The sequence below is a fragment of the Lissotriton vulgaris genome, chromosome 1_1 (assembly GCF_964263255.1).
Source record: "Lissotriton vulgaris chromosome 1_1, aLisVul1.2, whole genome shotgun sequence".
Lineage (NCBI taxonomy): Eukaryota > Metazoa > Chordata > Amphibia > Caudata > Salamandridae > Lissotriton > Lissotriton vulgaris.
The window spans coordinates 1,031,793,933-1,031,817,338 of NC_141685.1; the positions used below are offsets into that span (position 1 = coordinate 1,031,793,933).

Consider the following 23,406-nt stretch of genomic DNA (forward strand, 5'->3'; position numbering starts at 1 on the left):
GGGAGAGTGTTGGATAGCGGAGGGGTAAAAGTTACTATTCCCACTCCAGTGAGTGCAGCAGTAGGGATAGTGGTGGATTGTGGCAGGATAAAATGTACTATTCCCGCTACAGTTAGTGCAAGAGAAGGGAAAGTGTTGGATTGTGATGGGGTAAAAACTACTATTCCCACTCCAAAAAGTGTAACAGTAGGGAAAGTGTTGGATATCAGAGGGGTAAAAATCACTATTCCCACTCCAATTAGTGTAACAGTAGGGAAAGTGTGGGATAGCGAAGGCGTAAAAATTACTATTCCCACTCCAGAGAGTGCAACAGTAAGGAAAGTGTTGGATAGTGGCGGAAGAAAATGTACTATTCCCACTACAATCAGTACAACAGTAGGGAAAGTGTTGGATTGCGAAGGGGTAACAATTAATAATCTCACTCCAGTCAGCTCAAAATTAAAAACAAACAAAATATTAACAACAAAACATTTAAAAAACAAAATAAATAAAAAAGTATATAAATATGTTCAAACTTAAAATACAATTATATGTAAAATTAAATTTTTTTAAAAATTAAAACATATTAGAATGTTAAATACATATGACGGAACCCTACAAATATTATATTATATAAAATAAAAAATAATTTTCAAACAAATAAATATTTTTAATTAGAAATTATTTGGAAACATAAACATGAATTATTACATACATTTTTTATATTTCCGACCCTATAACACTACATAATTCACAACCCACATCTAAATAAAAAAAATGTAATTCCATAATTAGCATAATTAATTACCAATTAAAGAAATATTAATTAAGAACTAAAATAAAACTCATAAAAATTAATTGACTTCCCATGCTTTACCCCTATAATCCCTATAACCCACAGTTAAAATTAAACTGTAAAAAAATAATGACACAATTAAAACTTATTTTCAATTAAATAATAGTATTTAACAACTAATTATAAAGTAATTAAAATGTATTTACTCCTCACCCTTTACCCCTATAAAAGTAAAACCCATACACAAAAACAATAAACAATTACGCAAATTAAATATCAATTAATTAATATTAATCATCAACTAAATAATAATTAATTAAACATAAATACCTTTCCATCCTTTACCCCTATAAGCCCTACAACCTACATCTAAAATAAATTACACATTTTCCATATTTCATTTTCAGTCAAATAATATCAATTAACAACTAATTATTAATTAATCAAATACAAATTAATTCCCACCCTTTACCCCTATTAAAGCCACAACCCGCACCTAAAATGAATTATACAATTTCCATATTTAATATTCAATTAATTAATTAATAATAATTGACAACTTGTTAATAAGTAATTAAAAATAAATTAATCCCACCCTTTAATATATTAATTAACAACCAATTAGTATTTCATTAATTATGAATTACTTCACAGTTAAAACTATAAAATCTCAATTAAATAAATACGAATAAATACAAAATAATCATTAATTTATTATAATGAAATTACTTCCCACCCTATTTCCCTATAAACCCACAACCCGCTACAGAACAAAAAATGCAAAATTTCATTAAAATAAAATTGATAACTACAAAAAATGGAACACATATATTAAAATACATAAGCAATAGTAAAACAAAAAAAGTACATCACATACATTTAAAATATATAAATATTTACATACACTAATGACGCTTCGTTACAAGGCAGCTTGGGCACTTTCATCAGAGGGACTTCTCGCCCCAGGAGACAGCGGGGCAAGCCAGCTGACGTCCTCAGCCCCTCCCACATCACCGGAGATTTAACTGCTCGCGCCACAAGCACCGGGCGATGCCCGGGCCAAGGGCAGGCCCATCCTAGCCAGGAAGAGACAGGGCAGGCTCCCCCCCTTTTATCTGAGATTTGGGACATAAGGTGCTTTTTTCCACCTACTTTGCTGGGCCCTTGTGGTTTATGTACAAGGGCATGTAAGTTCAGAGAGCTTTCCACTCCAGTGACAGTCCTATCTTTGCGGCTAAATATCTGTAAATTCCCCCCCTGGTCAGTCAGTCAATAATACTTTTATTTGATTTTGTTAAAAATCATAAAAGATTGTAAACGCATGTTATACATAATGATTAAAAGGTGATAGTTGGAGAAGTGCAAAAGATAAAAACATTGTGTGGTCAACACCATCCACCACATGGGCAAAAGGAAGACAATGGAGGGTGGGGGGGTAGCCGGGTGTAAGAAAGGGAAAAAGGCAAAGAAAGTGTCTCATGCATCCAGCAACTGTGTGCTCAATAGAATTGAGTCGATAGTCAGTGAATGTGAAGAGATTCTGGGAGCCAATAACAGCATAGCACTGGACCCCGCCTCCAATCTTCTGGAGGAGGCATCCTAAAAATCTCCTATTTGTATTGTAAACAGTCCTCTGGCCGACGGCTCGAAGGACTCCCCCTTAGACGAATCTTTAACTTCTCCAACAATTCCAATTAATCCAGGGGATCCATACGTTAACACAGTTGATGAGCAGTTTCCCTGTTCAAACAGGTTTGCAGCATTGGAGCACATTGAGAGGGTATTCCAACTGCTTCAGCTAGCGAACTTATTGTCATTGACAATAGTGATGTAGTAACCAGATGTAACTGTGGAGCTATAAACGAGGGTTTGGCACAGAAAGTTCATCTACTTCTACCGGAGGTGGCATCGTTAAAGAAAATGGTGGAGGATTTAAATAGCAGGGTTGAACACCCCCCTACAGTTATCAGGCCACTAATCCAGCCTTCCCCCTCTGCATCGGCGCCATCAACAAACAGGCCGCTGTCAGGAGTTCCCCCCGGGGTGGGTGACAGTTCACATCCTGTGCTACGCAATCAAGGTATTGGTCCCTCTCTAATGGCCCTTTTTTCCAGCATTACAAGATCCTATGCTGACTCTGCAAAAGCCCCAGGGGTCCCATGTACTACCTATGGCATAGCCAGATCTCAGCGCCAACACCATCCTAATGATGACCCAAATGCCCAGACTAGACCCATTGCCCAAGGGAATTGTACTCACATTTCGCCAACCGTTTTAAATGGTAAAAGTCCCCAAATACTCCCCCAGGCAAGGCTATGAAAGCAATGAATCCTTGCGCAACAAAGCAATCCACTGGTTGCGTCATGTGAGGGGATGTAGGTCTATAATATGGGAAGATATGGTTAGAGTAAGGAGGATCTCATCGAGAAATTCCCAGATAGATTGCATTGAGTTGTTGTTAACTAATGCTCCACTTGCTGAGAATTTATTGGCTCTGATGTTCCGTACCTCTTCTCCAGAGCACTCAGCCATCCAGATTAGACGCTCCCCACTCTGGTTACCACTCAGGTTGCCAGAGCACGAAGTACTAGGGAGGTCGGGAGGAGGGTCTGGCCTAAACACAGTTGACTGACTAGATGGGGGTCCAATGCAGAATACTTCCACTATCCCAGTAAGAGCTGGATGCAGGGAGATTGATTCCATTTTAAACCCCCCTAAATAGAAGGATCAAAGGACGAAAGGCATAATGATGACCGGGCAGGGGCTCTTGCTTCTGCTGTAGATAGCGAAGTTTTTGTGGATAGGCCAAACTTGAAAGTGCTTAACTTCCTTTCCTGGAATATAGCGGGGCTCCAGAAAAAACTGCTCCTCCCTGAGTGGAATGAGTTCATGGAAAAGTTGAATGTCTACTTATTCCAGGAAACCTGGAGGAAAACGCCTTTGCATAAATCTGGCTATACAACGTACTACACCCCAGCAACAAGCTCAGGCAAGGGTCGCCCCTCCGGTGGATTACACATTTGGATCAATATCTCTCTGAATTGGTTGATTGCCACCCATGCTTCCTCGCCACAAGATATTCTTCATCTGACTATCAGAGGGCCAGCCAACGGTACGGACATTGAGCTTTTTAACATATACGCAAGAGGTTCTCCCGGCGCCCAAACATCTGCAACTATAACAGCATTGGAGCGCGAGCTATCCTGCATCCCGCCTCACTCTAACATCATAGTAGCCGGGGACCTCAACTGCACATATGAACCTCTGAGCAGGAAGAACTTTCTGGGAATTAACGAAGAGGATACCAAATGGGCTTAATCTAGCTCCTATCAAGAAGTGGTCACAGAAGGCTATTCAAATCAATGCCCTAACATTAGAATGCAATCTAAGAGCTGTAAACGGAAGGACATGCTCGGACTCAAGCGGGGCAAACACCTTTAATAGGATCACCTCCCCGTCCTGCATAGACTACATTCTTCTAGACACACGATTATGGGGGGACCTTCTGGATATGGTTGTCAAGCATTCTTTGGATGGCGACCACAATCCCTTTTGCATGCAAATTAATAACGGCTGGTCATCTACCACGACAAAGGCACCAACTCCTCCCTTAATGTCGACAAGGGAGGTATTTCCCTCAAATTGTAATAGATGCCTCAAATGGCACAAGGTTTTCCATCAAGAACATAAATTGCATAAAGTTGTCTGATCGTACACTTATTGGCTATTTCTATATATTCCATAATTTTACATTGTCCCAATCCTGCCGGGCCACCTTGTTTTTGCGTTAAAAAACTTCTGGTTTGGAGGTATTTATAAAAACTATTATGCTCTAACCCGAATTTCGTTTTTAAGGCCCCAAACTGTAGCATGTTCCCCTGGCTATACAATGTAAAATTATGGAATATATAGAAATAGCCAATAAGTGTACGATCAGACAACTTTATGCGGAACTAAAAGACAATAAAACAGATGAAAGGGCAAAATACTCACAAAAATGGTCAGAAAAATTGGGGTCAGGGTTAGAAACCTTTCAGTTATCTTTGGATTTGGGCAGAGCAGTGTTATGCTCTGCAACCCTTCAATCACAGCACTTTAAGACAGTATTCTCACTTTATCACACCCCGGCCAGAATCGCCCAGTGGGGCGGCACGTCGGGAATAACATGCCCTCGGTGTAACTCAAATGAAGCAGATATTGTACATATGTTTTCGGAGTGCCCACAATTGTTTACCTTGAAAATGGCCATCAAAGAGTTTTTTGATAAATCACTTAGGTTTAAGATTAAACTCACTGATGAATTAATTATATTGGGGGTGGTTGATACGGCAGAAGCTATGCCAGTAGAGTTTATTTTTGTTTCACTTGCAGTTTATCGTATATGCATAGCAAGGAATTGGTTGAACAAGGCTCCCCCCTCATTCCAAGAATGGATTGCAAGCCTTCTTTCTATATATAATTTAGAAAAAGCAATCTATGAGAGGAAAGGTAGGAGGGCTAAGGTATTAGGTAATAGAATATGGCAACCTATCACGAGGTGGAAAAACAGTAGGCTAAACCCAGGTTAGTGAAAGAAAGATTCCCAGAAATTTTTACAGCTGCTTGTCTTTTGCTTTTTTCTGGGTTCTTCTCGATTGTTGTATAGGTATGGGTAGCAAATATCACATATATATCTGTTTGATGAATCTTTTACGCTATAAATGTACTGTAATGTATATAATCACCTGCGAAACTGGTATGTGCTGTAAACATATGCAGGAATATGTGGAAAAATTTCTTGGAAATGCTTAATAAAAATATTAAAAAAAAAAAAAAAAGAACATAAATTGCAAAGCATTAGGGAACTCCTCGACCAAAAGATAAAGGAGCTCGAAATGTTCTACTGTGAAGCTGAGAACCCATCCACTTTCTCTTTGTTTTATCGAGAAACATTAGACAAGCTAGGTACATTCTTTATTGTAGAAGAGAGTAGGGCAACAAAGAGACGCTCAGCAAGACCCACAAACCCTTGGTATTCACCAACCATTGAAGCCCCTACTTCAGGACATGGGAAGACGTTCTATTAAGGACATTGCACGCCTCCGCCCCCTACTTTTTTGGGCACGCATAAGAAGTACTCCTGAGCTGTCCAATTATGCTGCCGTCCTTAGTGAATTAATAACAGCTGATACAGGAAACAAGATTAAATGGATCTCTAAGCTCAGACAGCTTTTATTTGATATAGGGTTTGGGGAGGCTTGGGTCAATCAGATTCCACCATCCAAGCAGGACCTAAAAAGTGCTTACTGGCAATGGGTACAGGGAGAACAGATTTGCAATCTTAAAATGGGGAAACTGACAGAGGGGTTTCTGGACCACAAACCCATCCGCAAATTAGAACCTTTTCTTGATTTCATCCAAACACCTAGGGATAGGGTGCTCTATTTAAAGATGAGAATGGGGACCCTTCCGTTAAACGAAGTGACAGCAGCCTGGAACCGGCGTATTCTACCATCTGCTTCCTGCCCAGGCTGCCCAACTCCCAGAGAGTCCATCGCCCATTTCCTCTTCGCAGACCCAGCTTAAAGGATGGCTAGAACCAAATGGCTCAAACCCGTCTGTAAAAAGCTTGGTTCTAAGAATTATCGGGTGGCAATACGCATTTTAAAAACTGACACCTGATCCCTCACCTTGGTTTGTGGCGTAGCAAAATATTTGGGCTGCGCATGGCTAAACAGAACAAAGAACCTAGCAAAAATTAGCAGCCCGGCAGCTCCTATGCTCGGCCATTGATGTATTGGTTTTTATGGCTATCTATGTTTTTAATGATACTTTTTTATGCACTTTAATACAGTTGTTTGATGCTTAGCTGGACTTATTTATTACGTTGTACTAAATGTGATCTCTTTTAAAAAAAATATGAACTATGAATTCTGGATGTATATACTTTTATGATAAATTTTACCGAATAAATCTTATTACTACTACTACTACATAACACTAATTAAAACATTTATATTTTAAAGCACAATATTTTTGCAAATGATATTAATGACTTCCATATTTTTAAAAACAGTATTTCTTACTTTAACATCGATATTCTTGACAATGATATAAATACTGTTGATATTTCTGTGTCACAATATTTACAACTTTGTGTAAGTTTACATTTCTAACTCAATATTTTGTCTGAATACCATTAGTAGTAGTACATACCCACACATACACTCACTCACTCACTCATTCAGCCACTCAAACATGCAGTCACTCACCAATACAGTCACCTATATATGCACTCATACACCCATACACAGACTCACACACCACCACTCACCCAGAGTTACTCACACACCTATTCACAAACCCAAAGAATCAATCACACTGTCATTTACTCACCAATACAGTTTTTCAAACACCACCTCACTTATTCATACAGATACTAACACATACTTGCTCTCTTATACAATCGCTAAAATAAACACACACACTCATCCATACAGCCACTCTCAAAATCACTCACTAATACTGCCAACACTCACATATACTGCCTTACACATATGCAGTTACTCACCCATTCATCACTTAGACATCCATTCCCTCATCGACAGAGCCATACACACACTCACTCACCCAAACAGCCTCTCACAGATGCACTCATGAATCCATACATCTAGGGAATCACCAACTCACACATCCATGCAGGGTGTCACACACTTCACCACCCACCCACACAGCCACTCAGGCACCATACAGGTACTCAGGCAACCAATCAATAACCCATATAGACATTTATTTAGGTACTCACTAACCCATGCAGCTACTTACACACAAACTTGAATTAATTCAATAGTTTTCATTTTTCAAGACCTCGAACAGATATCAAATTGGATGTCCAATGGTACTGTAAAAGTGGTGTCTTTATGCTATTAAATACATCTCAAGGCACTGTGCCATTGAGATGTATTTAATAGAATAAAGACACCCCACTCCCCAAACAGTATTCTCGTGCAACTGCATAACCTACAGCTTACTCCAATTTTATGTGTATGACCAATGTAGGCCTGGCTAACATATAAGTTCCCACTGTGGGTTAGAATGACAACAATTTACTGTTTACAAATTTTCTTCTAACTTGGTGCTGCTGTTTTTCATTGCATATTGTGAAGTAATAATGATGTCATGTTGGAAAAATGATTCAGAAAAGGGGGTGGTGATGGACAGAGTATCTGAATTAAGCAGAACACTCGTACCCAGTCAACAGATCAGGGCTTGATCCATCACCGTTTTTTAGCTTACTGCACCATCCCAGCTCAGAACCTGAGCCCAGAAAACGGTGATGGATCAAGCCCTGATCTGTTGACTGGGAAGGAGTGTTCTGCTTAATTCAGATACTCTGTCCATCACCACCACCCCCTTTTCTGAATGTTGGAAAAATGCCACTAGAGCATTTGTATCACTCCCCCACCATTGCACAGATTTACTTCCAGAACACTGCCATAGGACATCCATTTTGACACCTGTTCAAGGTTTTGAATAATGACAATTATTTAATGAATTTAAGTTGAGTTTATCAAGTATTTACAAATCATGAATTCATTATATTGACATGCATTATAATATTATGGGCTCAATAATATAACAGTTATAATGCAATTTTTGTATATGGAAACTGTGATTTACTCCACTTCAAAATGGATGCCGTTTCCACCTCAGGAAGCTTATCCTATGACCGTGCAGGTAGTCCTTTGTCTGTGTCCTTGTACTAGTACTGTGGTGGTGTATACCAGTATCCAATGCGTGAGCAAGGGCGCGGAGTTCTTGAACGCGTAACTGGAAATAAAATCTAAGTCTTTGGAATGTCCTGGGACAGCGTAATTACTTTTTTCATGACAAAAAAATATATATACATATATATAAAACATTATTAACATTCTAGAAACACTCACTGTCACTGGATGATGTCATTAGTGATGTCATTTGTGATGTCACTGACCAGGTCATGAGTGATGTAATATGTTGCATCATCAGCAGTGCATTGCGGGGCACAAGTTATAGTTAGCTCAGCTAACTATAACGGCTGAATTTCTCTGGTTTTGTACAAGTAAAATGTCAGCCTACCTATAAGGTCTCTGTGACCTTCGTTTTTAAATCTGAATGTATAGAAACATGCCCAATACTCCTTCGCACACAAAGGATGACAACGCTGTGGGGTCCATTAGGATGTAGGGTGGATCACCACCACCCGCATGGCGGTGGTAATGCACCCTACATCCTACACCGCCCGCCACCCATTCCCCCCGCCATATTAGTATGGCAGGGGGACCCCAGTGGACAGGAAGACAGTCTGTCGCTTTTCAGCCCGGTTTACGAGTTGACCGGGCGGAAAAGGGTTTAATATGGTGGCGGTGTATGCTAGACACCGCCGTCCATATTAGTATGCAGGCGGAGAGCAGCCTTTCCGTGGCGGCATTGCTCAGTTCAGAGAGGCGACGCACCCTTTGGTCTGGTGTGCAGCAACAATCAGCAAAACGAATCGGAGAAGGAATAATATAAATTTATATATTTGAGTGTGTGAATGTGTGTGTGCCTACCTGTGCATACACTCTCTCTTTGGCAAAAAAGTTACTTGTTCTTGTAAAGATGAGCTTAACTTACACATTACGTTCTTGACATCTTTCTAACACCTCATGTAGCATGGTTGTTTGGAACACCTCACTTCTCTGTTAAAACATGCTACCCATTGGTAGACTGAGGGATCTTGAGACAGTATAAATTGGATTAGATTACACATGCTTAACAAAATGGTTACTTACCAGTAGGAGTAGTTTTGCAGCTTAAAGAGTTTCTGGATTCACATTCTGTGCATTATTTCGCCATCTATTTGTTGGGTACACAATGCCGTCCAAGTTCTTCTTTTGTGTTTGTTTCCTTTTTTTTACCTTGTCGACATTGACCATATGACTACTGTTCTCACCTTGATATCATCAGGTGCAGCTTGTAGAATCATCTGTGTGTGGTATCGATCATCAGATTCTTTTTTTTTCTTCTCTCCTCATGAGGTTTGTTGGTTTCAGGTGAATCCAGTAACTCTTGAAACTGCACAACTACTTCTACTGGTAAGTAACCATTTAGTTTTACAATGTCATTCATTTCTGGATTCACATGCTATGCATTGCCTTTGTAGAGGCTTCCATGTTATTTAGGAGTCTGAGCTACAGTGAGATTGTATTTGTGAATAGGTGTTTTTGGACTAACTTTCCCACCTGAGCATTTTTATTGGCTTGACTGTCTACACAATAATGTTTCATAAAGGTGTGTTTAGATGACTAAGTGGTTGCTTTACATTTGTCCTCAATTGAGACATTGGTGATGAATGCGAGGGTTGCTCTCTTTTTTTAGTTGTTGGATGGGCACCATGTCTCCCTTCTAGTACAACCCCTGATGCTGCATGGCATCTCTGTATTGCTTGCACTATCCATCTTGCTATGTTTGTTTTGCTTACTGGCCTCCACTTAAAAGGCAGACTGAAGGAAACAAAAAAGTGGTTGCTCATCCTGATTGTTTTAAATCCCTGAATATAGTACATCACTGCTCCTTGGATGTCTACAGTGTGGAGAGCTATTTCTACTGTGTATTTACTTTTTTGGAAAAAAGCAGGTAGATGTATACTTTGATTGATGTGGAAAGCTGAGACCATCTTTAGCAGAAATGGGGATTTGTGCTCATCAACACCTTGTGTTTCTGAATTTGAAGGTAAGGCTCCTGTACCTTGAGTGCTTGCAGCTCACTGACCTGGAGCAGTGAGGTGATGGCTACTAAGAAGGCTGCTTTTTGTGTTAAAGACCTGAGGTCTAATACTTGGCAGTTTCGAACTTCCAGAGGGAAATGCTGATGGTGATTCCATGTTCCCTCTCCGCCTTCAGCTTGTCCAACACTCAGGTGTACTTGAAAATCCTTTGCCAATCTCGGCTGCCTCTTTCTCGAACTTCTTGATGGTTCTCTTATCGATGCCCCCACACTTGTAGATGAGGTGGCTGGTGGTGTTGGACTTGCCGGTGTCCACATGGCCGATGACCACAATGTTAATGTGGATCTTTTCCTTTCCCATTGCGACAGAGTTCGGCACTGGTGTCTGCTCTGCTGAGACTCCGGCTGGAAGCAATCCATCACCATCATCGATGCCCCTGGGCACAGGGATTTCATCAAGAACATGATCACCGGTATCTCGCAGGCTGACTGCAGTGCTGATTGTTGCTAGCGGCGTGGGTGAGTTTAAAGCTGGTATTTCCAAGAACAGACAGACCCGCGAGCACGCCCTGCTGGCCTACACTCTGGGGGTGAAGCAGATGATCATTGGTGTGAACAGGATGGACTCCATCAAACCCCCCTACAGCCAGAAGCGTTTAGAAGAAATCACCAAGGAAGTCAGCACCTACATCAAGAAAATCGGTTGATTACAACCCAGCCACAGTGGCATTTGCGCCAATCTCCGGCTGGAACGGGGACAACATTCTGGAGTCCAGCACTAAGATGACCTGGTTTAAGGGCTGAAAGGTGTCCCGCAAGGAGGGATCCACCAGTGTGGTCACCCTGCTCGAAGCTTTGCACTCCATCATCCCACCGAGCCACACTACCGACAAGCCCCTGCGTCTGCCCCTCCAGGACGTCTACAAGATAGGAGGTATTGGCACAGTCCCAGTGGGCCGTGTGGAAACCGGTATGATTAAGGTTGGCATGGTGGTGACCCTTGCTCCCAGTAACGTAACCACTAATGTAAAGTCTGTGGAGATGCACCACGAGGCAGTGGTGGAGGCTCCCCCTGGTGACAATGTTGGCTTCAACGTGAAGAACGTGTCTGTGAAAGATATCCGAAGAGGGAATGTAGCCGGTGACTGCAAAAATTATCCCCCAATGGAGGCTGGGAGCTTCACAGCCCAGGTCATTATTCTGACCCACCCAGGCAAGATTAGTCAGAGATACACACCTGTGTTGGATTGCCACACCTCTCACATTGCTTGCAAATTTGCTGAGCTAAAGTAGAAAACTGACCAAAGATCCGGCAAGAAGCTTGAAGATGCACCAAACGCACTTAAGTCAGGAGATGCCTCCATTGGGGAGATGGTTCCAGGCAAACCCATGTGTGTGGAGAGCTTCTCCAACTACCTTCCTCCTGGTCATTTTGCTTTTCAGGACATGAGGCGTTTATCAAGGCGGTTGAGAAGAAGGCTGCCAGTGCTGGCAAAGTCACCAAGTCTGCCATCAAGGCCTCTGGTGCCAAGAAGTAAACTCTGCCATCCACTTTTACATGTCAAGAGCAGAAATACTCAAATCCCCCCCTGTATAATCAGGCAATACGTGTGCTGCTGTTTGTTCTGAAGCTACTTGTAAATAAACTTTTTTTTTAAATCTTTTATTGAAAATACATGAGTCAGTAGGTTCAAATCAATATCATACAATCAGTGTGCGCAGAGATCTTACAAATGAATTCAAGAGAAAAAAAACACTGTTTCCATACATATATATTAGCATAATCAAATGGAGCGAATACAAATATACAGATCATAAAATGTTAAACTGCAGACATAATGAACACCAGTTGGGGGACCAGAATGGCCCTACATTTTAAGTATCTGAACCCAGATAGTCCGAAACTGCACCCCAAATTTGCCGCCCTAACTTCTTATTACTATGACCTTTAAGGGCATACAGACTATGCTCCATATTATACGCAGAAAAAACTGTGCCCTCCAGCCCTCAAATTCTTGTTGAAGCCAATGTGAGGCTATACTCAATCTAAATACAGCTATAGCTAGGAATATTAGAAAAGCCTGTTGCTTTGGTATTCGTACTGCCCCAGATCCCATCTCCACCCCTAGGAGAATCTGAACAGCTGATTGTTGCGTAGGAACACCAAAAATCTCTGTTAAAAATGTCTCCAGTTGTGTCAGTAGCCTAGCTAATGATGGGCATACAAAATAAATATGTGCATCATCTGCAGAAGGATACCCACAGCAAAAACATTTCCCTATTTGATCCCCACTCCATTTTGAGACCTTATTTGGGGTATAATAAAGATTAAAGACTGATTTAAAGTGTTGGGCAGATAACTTAGCATCAATACAATGGGAGTTTAAAGGGAAATACCAGAACAGCCAGCCCCCCACTCAAAGGATTTATTGTCAATAGTCGGCTGTCCCTACACTGATACACCTTAAATACTTTGCAGATAACAGCCTAAAAAGGTCAATACTTTTAAGACATCATTTTCCATGAACCAATATGATAAGTTGGTCATTAGGCTGCAGAGTTTCCTATTTCTAAAACAAAGGAAAATAAACCACCAACCACAACCCTTTGATCACAAGAAAAAATTGTGAGAAGGAAATAAGGCACCTCACGGTAGCAACACCAAGGGGGAAAACTGACTGGTACTTGCCAGTAACCCACTTCTCATCATTGGTAACCTTCTTTCCAATAAGGAAATGTGCATGTGTATTTAGACAAAACCTTAACCCGATGAAAACAAAAACAGAGAAGAAAAGGATCAACCTAAGTATAAGTGTGTTTCCTTTGTGTATAAAAATCAACCCAGTGTTCAGGGATCCCGTGAGAACAAAAACGTAGTCCTCAACATTAAAAATTGGTAAAGCTTACTTGCTACCGATACTCTTTATTCCTTGCAGCAAGCTTTTCCACATTAAAAACTGACTCCTATCAAGTCAAAACTGATAACAACTAGCCAACATGTTTTGTTGCTATTAGCAATTTGAAGCAACTTCGTCAGGGCTAGGGATCCAAATCAATGTTTTCATGTGGGGTTTACTTCAAACCTGTGGTGGGGGTAAAATAGAAAAGATAAAAACGGGTTGACACTGCTATCTCTCTCATAGCATTCCCAAAATGTCGTAGAGCTCCACATCAGTATTTCTGAGGTTAATAAAAATATCATACCTTATGGTTGCGTAACTACTGCATACCGGCAACCCCACAAAGATGCAAAAACGCGTCAAACGATCGCGTCCATCTGATGACCAACAGCGGGTCTGTATCACCTATAATCAAATTTGAAAGGCAGGTCTGATGACCAACAACTGGTCTGTATCACGTATAATCAAATTTAATTTGAAAGGCAGAACAACCCAATAACCGCTCGTGGCAAATATTATTGGAACCAACATTCGGATTTTCTCTCGCATCCCTTATCTCAGAGGGTGTCTCACCACTTCTCTACATACGACATTCATGAATATCAAATCTCTTTAACATTTGTTAAGTGCGTAACTGTCACAGAAGCGCATTCGTTTAAAAAAAAAAAAAGCACTTGTAGCACAGCAAGCTCACATCATTTCATGCTCACTTCCTGCATTAGCAACCGTACTCTTAGCGCGACCTCAGGCCCGGTGTGTTTTCAATCATCCGGCCGCGGTGAATGCGGCCGCTTCCTTGATAAACAGGATCTGACGTACCACGTGGCGTGGCACGTACGTGCAGGTCACTTGTCTGCGGCACTCACAGCATCCAAAATAGCCACCATCATAAATTGGGAAAAGGAAATTAACTTTATCCGATGACGAGCAGTTTTATAAATCAATACTCAAAATGAAAGCACCAGCTCTGGATAAAGATACAGTCACTACGGAAACGTATCGTACCGGAATCGTCACTGGTGAATCACCTCAATCCTATTTCGTTCTAACAACTGAATACAACCTCAGATGGTACATGCACCAAATTATCTGAAAATTACAGAGCCCAAAAGTAATCAGACACAGGCGGTGATCCATGCTCAACACCAGTGCCATCAACATAAATGCAGGCAACCAACCCTTGGAGGTCAAAAGAATTTTAAAGGGACTCCAAGAGATATTAATTTTTCAAAAAAAATTCTTAATTCTTTCGAAAACAAAATTTGAATCTTTTTCACAGTAGTTAAAGAACATGCCTACACCTATGAACAGATTACTCCAAGGAGTAAGGAGGTAATCTTTTATTCATATTCTAGTGACTACCAACCTTATTCCTCTCAATAAGATCGTTGAGACCCAGTCTGTCAGTTTTTTCGGAATAAATCCATTTGGCCTCTTTTCTAGCTAGAATCTGCTCAATATTGTGTGTGTCCCCAAGAATCCTCTCGAGCACAGTCCATCGCAGATCTCTAGGGTCATGCTGCTGCTCAACAAAATGCTGAACCAATCTAGTTGTCAATCTTTTGGCTTTCAAAGTACTGAGATGCTCCTGTATCCGTACTTTGACCTTCCTAGACGTCAGACCTATATAGTGTAGGCCGCAGCTGCATGTGAGTCTATAGATAACATTGGTGGTATTACAGTTACTGAACTTAGTTAAGAACCACTCCCGTCTGCCATCCAGAATTACGCTTTTAGTGGCCTTCGTCAGAGCACAAACCGTACAGCCACCGCAAGGATAGTGCCCAGAAGGTAAGGTGGAAGCGGCGGGTAGACTTAAGCAGCGCGTATGTACTAACTTATCCTTAAGGCTTGGTGCCCGTTTGAAAGCAAAACGTGGTGGAGGCATTTTACTTGTGGGAGTGCTCAGAATTGACCAGTGTCTCCTGACTATTTGTCTGATTTTAGTTGCTAATGGATCAAAGGTAGTCACTACCGGCAGGCATTCAGATTTAGTTTTAGTATTGCGTTGAAGTAAATCTTCACGTGGTGTATTCAATGCCCTTTTCCGTGCCTGTCTGATAGTTTTCCAGGGATAGCCCCTTGTTTAAAGCTTCTCCACAAGCTCATTTGATTGTTCAACAAACATCTCAGTGCTAGAACAGTTCCGTCAGTAACGCAAAAACTGCCCCACCGGAAGGTTATCCCAAAGGGCTCTGGGATGAAACGATTGGTAGTGCAAGAGGGAATTCCTGTCACTCGGTTTCTGATGGACATTCATGGCCAAAGTATTGTCTATACTGTGATGTCAATGTCAAGATATACGGCCTTGGAATTGCTGTAAGTCCATGTGAAATGTAGACTGTCATCCGAGTGATTGAGCCAGGAAAAAAATTCCTTTAGACGTTCCTCTGACCCTGTCCAGATGAAGAGAATGTCATCGATATATCGCCTCCACAGAGAAATATTCTCTCTGAAGGGATTATCAGGATGGTAAATGACATTCTCCTCGAGCTGGCCTACATAAATGCAGGCCAGACTCGGAGCAAAAGTGGCCCCCATTGAGGTACCAGACACCTGCAAGTATAGCTGGTTCTGATACTCGAAGAAATTCCTCGTTAGTGCCAACTCAATACATTTCAGAACAAAAGACTGGGGGGTGTCATAAAACCAGTCCATACCACCAAGAGCGTGAGCTGCTGCCACCAGCGTGGCATCTTGGGGTATGCTTGTATACAGTGACTCGATGTCTATCGTCACTATATACTGGTTCATGGGGTCAAACTCCATTGTTTTCAAATTATTCAAAACATCAGTTGTGTCTTGTATGAATGAGGGCTGGTTAATTACAGACTCTCTAAGAAAAAAATTGGAAAATTGAGACAGGGGCTCCAGCACTGACTGAATGCCCGAAACAATAGGGCGACCTGGGGGTGGGCACTGGGCTTTGTGGATCTTAGGCAAGATGCAAAATGCCGGAGTTCTAGGTTTTGGATTTATAAAAAAATCAGCCTCCTTATGGGTGATCCACTTCTTCTCCAGTGCCCCCCCCCACAGGTCTTGATGGTCTGTTGTAAATCAGGTGTGGGGTCCCTCATAAGGGGATGGTAATTTATACGTGACCCCAATAGTCGAAGAACCTCGGCATCATAGTCAATGGCATTGAGCACCACCACCGCACCGCCCTTGTCGGCAGACTTCATTATGATGGATTTGTTATTTTGTAAAGATTTAACAGCCAGCCAATCTGTTTTGCTCATATTATTCTGGCGGGTCTGCCCAAAAGTCTGTTCAAGAGTTTCAATGTCATTCAACACTTTTTGCTCGAAGACCAGTACTTCCGGGCCTACTGTGGCACTGGGAGGACAATAGTTAGAAGGTCTCCGTAAATCAGTGGAAAACATAGATGGGGTTTCCTTTTCTTTATCATTAAAAAAATGTTGTATTTTAATTTTTCTCATCAGTTCGTACATCTCTTTCCGACAGTTAAACGAATCATGATGTGGGGTTGGGACAAAGCCCAGGCCTTTGTTTAGCACTCGAGATTCATCTGTAGTCAACGTATATGATGAGAGATTCACTACAATATCTTTCGCACTTGGTATTAGGGGCCGTGGAATCCCCAGGGGTTCTCCTATTGGTGGTTCCTGCCTCTGCTGCGAGTGATGCATGGGGAGTACGTTTGCCATGTTGGCATATGGGTTGCTCTGCCCCTGCCCCTGCCTCTTTGTATCGGGCCGCCTCCTCCCCGGTTCCCCCTGTGAGGTTGCCCTAAAAAAGATCGCAGTAAGGCTCCAAGATCTTCATTAGATCTTGTGTCTGTATTGAATCTAACTCTACTCTGGTTCGATGTTGTAGCTTGTTGTTCTCCTGGTTCTTCTTCCTCGCTACTCGTGTTGTCAAATGTCCAATTGGACGGAGTTCTTCTCATCTGTCTGCGACCTCCCCTCTGTTGATTCTGATATTGAGGTGGATCTGTTGCTGTCTGGTAGTGTTTATCATCTACATATGACTACGCCCATTCATGAGTGAACCGATCTAAATTCCTTGTTAGACCCTTGATTTTTTGGTTCACCATATATGTCCTATATTCCGAAAGGTCACCCTGTATCCTCACTAGTTGTTCCTTAGCATCAGTGAAAGTACTATCCCTCTTGATACTCTCCTCTAGTTCAAGTATCTCAGTTAGCAATTCCTCACTTAATCTCTTAGCGGTAGTGATAATGAGCACTAACCAATCCCTTGTGCATTTGTTTGCAATATAGCTCCAGTCTACACAAAACTGCTTATCCTCTTAGAAGATCTTAGGTTCCATTCTTACTAGTAGGCTGGGTAGGGCTGCTCCAACGCGGAGATACTCTGTCATGAGCGCCCCATGTAAAGCAATACGGACCTGTCGTTTTTTAGTATTTGACAATTTTCCCACTCTTCTCTAACAGTTAAAGTGGTTGTTAGTGGGGTATCTGGTAAAAGTGAAGGACCAGATAGGATAAGTGCAATCTGCTCATCAGTAAAAGCCAGACAGTTTCTGTCCATAGCACTATCCCCAGAGCAGATTTGCACAGAATGACAAACTGTCCACCACTGTTAATTAAAAACCAAACCAGATGGTAGTGTAGTCAATCTGGAATTCATATAACCCCTAAGTAGAATAACTGATGTGGAGACCACCCTATAGGGAATAAAGAGTCGCAGCTACAACACCCACAGATTCATCCTTCTGTGTACAAATCTAGAAAGCTTGATTCACGTTAAAAAACTCTCACGGCTGAGCCGCCGTCCTTAAATCATCAAAACAATGGGAGTTTAAAGGGGAATACCAGAACAGCCAGCCCCCCACTCAAAGGATTTATTGTCAATAGTCGGCTGTACCTACACTGATGCACCTTAAATACTTTGCAGATAACAGCCCAAAAGGGTCAACACTTTTAAGACATCATTTTCCATGAACCAATATGATAAGTTGGTCATTAGGCTGCAGTGTATCCTATTTCTAAAAGAAAGGAAAATAAACCACCAACCACAACCCTTTCATCACAAGAAAAAATTGTGAGAAGGAAAGAAGGCACCTCACGGTAGCAACACCAAGGGCGAAAACTGATATTTCGGTCCCTGCACAGGATCAAAGGTGTTGACCAGGTCCCAAGCTCTACATTTAAAAATCTAAAATGGCAGCTTCATCTATATTGGACCCATATACTGTACAGATCGTAAATTTTGTGGCACCTATGAAGCATTATGCGATTGCCCACCTACCCAACCCATCAGTTAAAATTCTACCAGTATTGCCTATATGTTTTTTAACCAGGATTGCAACACCTCTAGACGTGTAAGTGTGTTTAGTACAAGCTAATAGATTAAATCCCAACTCTTCTAACAGTTTCCTTTTTGCCCAAACTATATAAGTCTCCTGGAGACACATTACATCACAACAGAGTAGCCGTAGTTGCTGTGCCACCCGCCGTCTTTTATCTAAAGAATTCAAACCCCTGACATTATGCGAGCCTATCTTGATACCCCTAACCACCATCGAATTCCAGATGAATTCCCTCCACCAGCCACACATACTGAATTGAACAAACAGAAAAATCGCACGCAACACTCATTTCCATACTGTACTCATGAATTATTTTCATTTTTACCACCCACACCCCCACCAACAACACCCCACCCACACTACCCACCATCCACCCCCAGCCCCACCCTCCTCCCAACCCCAACCACCCACAACAGGGCATGAGGATTTTTTCCTCTGTAATGGGAAATGGTTGCAGACCGCCCCCCCGACTCCCACTAGACAACACCCACAGCGCATAATTTCTTCCTATATATTGTCCTATTCCCCCCCTTATATCCTTTTATCCAACAGTCCTGATATCGAACAAAAAAAAAGGGAGAAGATAAATCTTCTCATTCTGGATACCTTTCTCCGGGAATAGGTCATTGGATATTACATACCAGTCAAGTACCAAATCAAGTACCAAATCATACTGTACTATTATACTTCCTGGAAAAGGCATATTTTTCCTATGTACTCTTGTTCAACTCGATATACAAATTCCACTCCATAACTAAGCACTGGTATATTCCACAGTTAAACGTTTGCTTATTATATCCACATATTACCAGCAGTTTTACAATATATTCTTACCTAAACAAAACAATACCTTATTCGCACATAGTTGGTTACTTTACTTAGAAGGCCAAGAAATAAAAGAACTGAGATAGAAAGGATCACTAAATACTGCATAGAGAGCGTCAACTAAAAAAATGTAAGAGTCCCAAACTGAATAAACAAAGGGGAGGAAAAAAAAGAAAAAAAAAGACCCCAAAAATAGTCCAATCCACAGGAAGAAAAATCTAATGTATCTCTAACCAGATTTCTTAGTTTGAGCGGCTTTCGAAGATATAAACTGTTCCATTACTCAGTGCCCAGAGACTTTAGAAAATCTTGTGCCATTATTTCGGAGGTAAAATATCGAATTTGCTCATTGTGTATAACTTTTAATTTTGCAGGATTAAGGAGAAAAGCCGTCGCACCCTTGGATTGGAATGTTGAAATCATCTGTCGCAATTGCCACCTAAGCTGACCCGTGGCTAGACAAAAATCAGGGCGCACAAAAAACTTACATCCTATGCCCTGGCGTCGCCTATCTGGGCAGGCCAAATCGTATATTGCCTCGCGGAGCAAATAGTTGTTGATGCAAATAAGAATAGCCCTAGGAAACTTATTAGTGTCAGATCTCAGATCACCTTTTCTTTTGTGTAGCAAAAAAGGGAATCTGTGTGGCCTTATTATTTGAGTGTCCCAATTGCAATACTTGAGTTCCGGAAATGCCTCCTTAAACATAGCCACAATAAATTTCCTTGAGTCCTGCCCCTCCTTAGACTCTGCTACACCAAGTACTCGCAGATTGTTACGTCTGGATCGATTCTCTAAATCAGTTAGTTTCCAATCAACATCCTGTTTAGATTTTTGCAGCATCTCAATGGCTGAATGTTGTTTAGCCAGAGAGTCCTCAGTCCCCGAAATCCGCTCTTCTGCCTCCACTACTCTTGTACTTATATCTGCTGCTGTTTTTACCACCCTTCTAACCGAATTCTGCAGTTTGCGGACCGCTCCCTGCATGCACAGGCTCTCAGCTTTTGTCTCAGCACGAAGATCCATGATGCTCTTGTAAATTATTTCCAAAGTTACAGGAGTCCCATACATGCCTGCATATGTGCCTATATCCATGCCTGCGTCGTCGTTTACTGAATTTGAGACATCTTCGGTTACTGGATCCCCAGTAGCTATGGTATCCCATTTGGGTTGGGTAATTCCTCCTGATAGTGCGTGGGGAGGGCGTTCTGCCGGGTCCAATGCTTTTTTCACTGTTTCATGAAAAGAGGATTGTTCTGACTCAGGCTCCTCTTCATCAGCCCAGTCACCTACAATATTTAGCCCCTCAATTTCATCATCCTCTTCATCATCATCATCGGGCTCCGAGACTACTGAGAGATCGGACATTGAATAAAACTTGCCTTCAGAGTCAGCATCAGCATCAATGTCCTTATCCATTGGCATTACCATACTAGGGGTTTCCTCGATTACTACATCATTGCAGCAAATAGTTGGTTGTACGTCGATTCCTTGTAGTTGAGGGGGGGTGGGCTGACTGAGCACCTCAGGCATTGAAGTTATTACTGCTATTCTCTGCACCAGACTCTGAGCACCTGACCCCACATCAAGCCCCAATTCTGACCCCCGAGCTACTGGACCTTTTGCAGTATTTCCTTTACCTACTGCCCGTTTATTAAATATTGCCGGGACTGTACGCACTTTTTCACATATTTCCTGCTGGACCCCAAGGGTGTGCTCTTTCTGTCTCCGAGATTTCGGGGTCTGGGAAGCAGGATCAGAGCCTGTTGGAACTTCAGTATCAGCACCAGTGATTATTGTTCCATGCGCAGAGCTCGCTGAATCCACCACAGTCACTCCCCGGGTTTTTGTGCCTCTGACTCTTGCCATACTGCCAGGCAATACTGACCACCAACTACAACAGGACAGAGCAGTCCCTAAAAATCTTGCGCCGAGTTTATCCACCACACAATGTAAGCACCGGAGTTACTCTGCACCCACCTCTTCCAAATACCTTAGATAACCTAAGGCGTATTTCAACAGGTTTTTCCTTTTCAGCGGGCTTTTCCACAAAGCGTCTGCCAAAACCGCAGCTCCACTGGAATACTTCAACAGGTAACCCGCCTACCACTGCCTCACTGCAGCTGATCCAAGCCGATTACTCAGCCCTCCAAATGACCTAACCGAAATGTTCTGCCTTTTTTTTCCAACCGCCGACTGCAGCTGCAACCACGACGTATGCCGCCAACCCGCCAGGCACCTTCAAGGCTCCGTACTTTAGCGCTGCTCCGTACCACGGAAGGCTCCACAGCACGTCTCCCTCCTTTGCGGTGCTCCACGCAGGTGTAAATAATCTTTGCGTGAAGAAAAAAAAAAAACCTGAGGTCCATGCTGTGCATTGGCTCAACGGGAGGTTACATGAGCTGTGTGACTACAATGTTCAGATTCCAAGCAAGTAAGGGAACTGTTCTTGGTGGTACTATTCTTTTTGCACCTTCTAGGAATGTTTTGATCACCAGTGTTTTGAGGAAGCTTCTGACTGTTACTCTTATGCAGTAGGGCACAATGGCTGCTTGGTGTACTTTCGGAGAGGCGTACGATAATCCTTCATTGAGAAGATGAATGAGGTTTTCTAAGTCGGTTGTGTCATATGTCCAATCGCGAACAGGTGCTACTGTGGTGTGTCATTGTTTGAAAGACTTCCATATTATAGAGTAGCACTACCTTCTAGATAGTGTTCTGGCTTCTTGTAATACCTCGTTGGTACTTTTTTGCAAGAGCAGGTGTCCAAATTCTAACTCCTCTGAAGCCATGCTGCCAGGCTAAGTGTAGCACTCACCCACTGCATTATTAGACATTGTGTGACATTGGTAGGTAGATCCTTCTGCCTTGTTCCAGGTTTTATGGCGGGGTGGCAGAGTGGGCTAAAGAATGGTGATGGATTAAACCCAGATCTTTTGACTGAGTGTGAGTGTTTGATTGGTTCAGATGCTCCATCCATTACCACCCCCTTTTGTACCGCTTTTGGCTGCCATAAGTGTGGCAGGGTATGCTCAGACGTGAGTCCCTTGCTCACTTTGCCACTGGATTCAAGCAAGCCGGGCTGAAGACGGCTGGAATGCCAGAAACCGGTCCTCGGAAGCTTGTTTCCGGTCCAGGGAAGGCATGGCTTGGCAGTTCGGGCTGGACTGTTCCCATTAGGCAAAGGTCAGACTGATTTGCATATAGCCATGTCTGAACTTGGGTGGCAGAGTGGGCTAAAGAACGGTGATGGATTAAACCCAGATCTTTTAACTGGGTGTGAGTCTTTGATTGGTTTAGATGCTCCATCCATTACCACCCCCTTTTGTACCGTTTGTTCCAGGTCTATCACCTCTGAGTACCAGGCCTGTCGTATCCATTTCAGGCAGATTAGAATTAGTGTTGTTGTTTGTTTGAACTTCTCTATCACAAGTTATATCAGGGGAATCAGCCGAAATGTATAGTCAAAGGTCCCTAATCAATCTATCAATAGGACATTACCCTGCACATGGTGGTTTGGGAATCTGGCTACAAAGTTTTGGTATTGTACATTCTCTTGTCTGCAAAAAGGTCTATTGTTGGTGGCCCCCATTTCTTGAGTATCAGGCCCGCCACCTTCTGCTCCCACTCGTGGGATACAAACACCTGTCTGCTGAGCCTGTCTGCTCATTTTTCCAATACACTTGGTGATTTTCTTGTGGATGGCCCATGTCCATATCTTCTGTGCCAGAGTGGACAGCTTGTGGGATCCTGTCCCTCCCTGCTTGTTGAGGTAGAACATTGTTGTTAAGTTGTCTGTATGTACCAGTTCTCTCTTCAGAGCAAACACAAGTAGATGATGAACGGAGCACTGAAACTTTTCAGACACTCTGGGCTAGATGTAG

At 42.2% G+C, this 23,406-nt stretch overlaps 1 protein-coding gene and 1 pseudogene across 3 annotated transcripts in view; one reads left to right on the top strand and one right to left on the bottom strand.

Moving 5' to 3' along the window:
* LOC147748463 (A.superbus venom factor 1-like) overlaps positions 1-23,406 on the bottom strand; it is a 1,277,467-nt gene that overhangs the window by 423,804 nt on the left and 830,257 nt on the right. The gene's annotated exons all lie outside the window — the stretch shown is intronic.
* LOC147748464 (elongation factor 1-alpha, somatic form pseudogene) lies at positions 10,463-12,039 on the top strand (annotated as a pseudogene).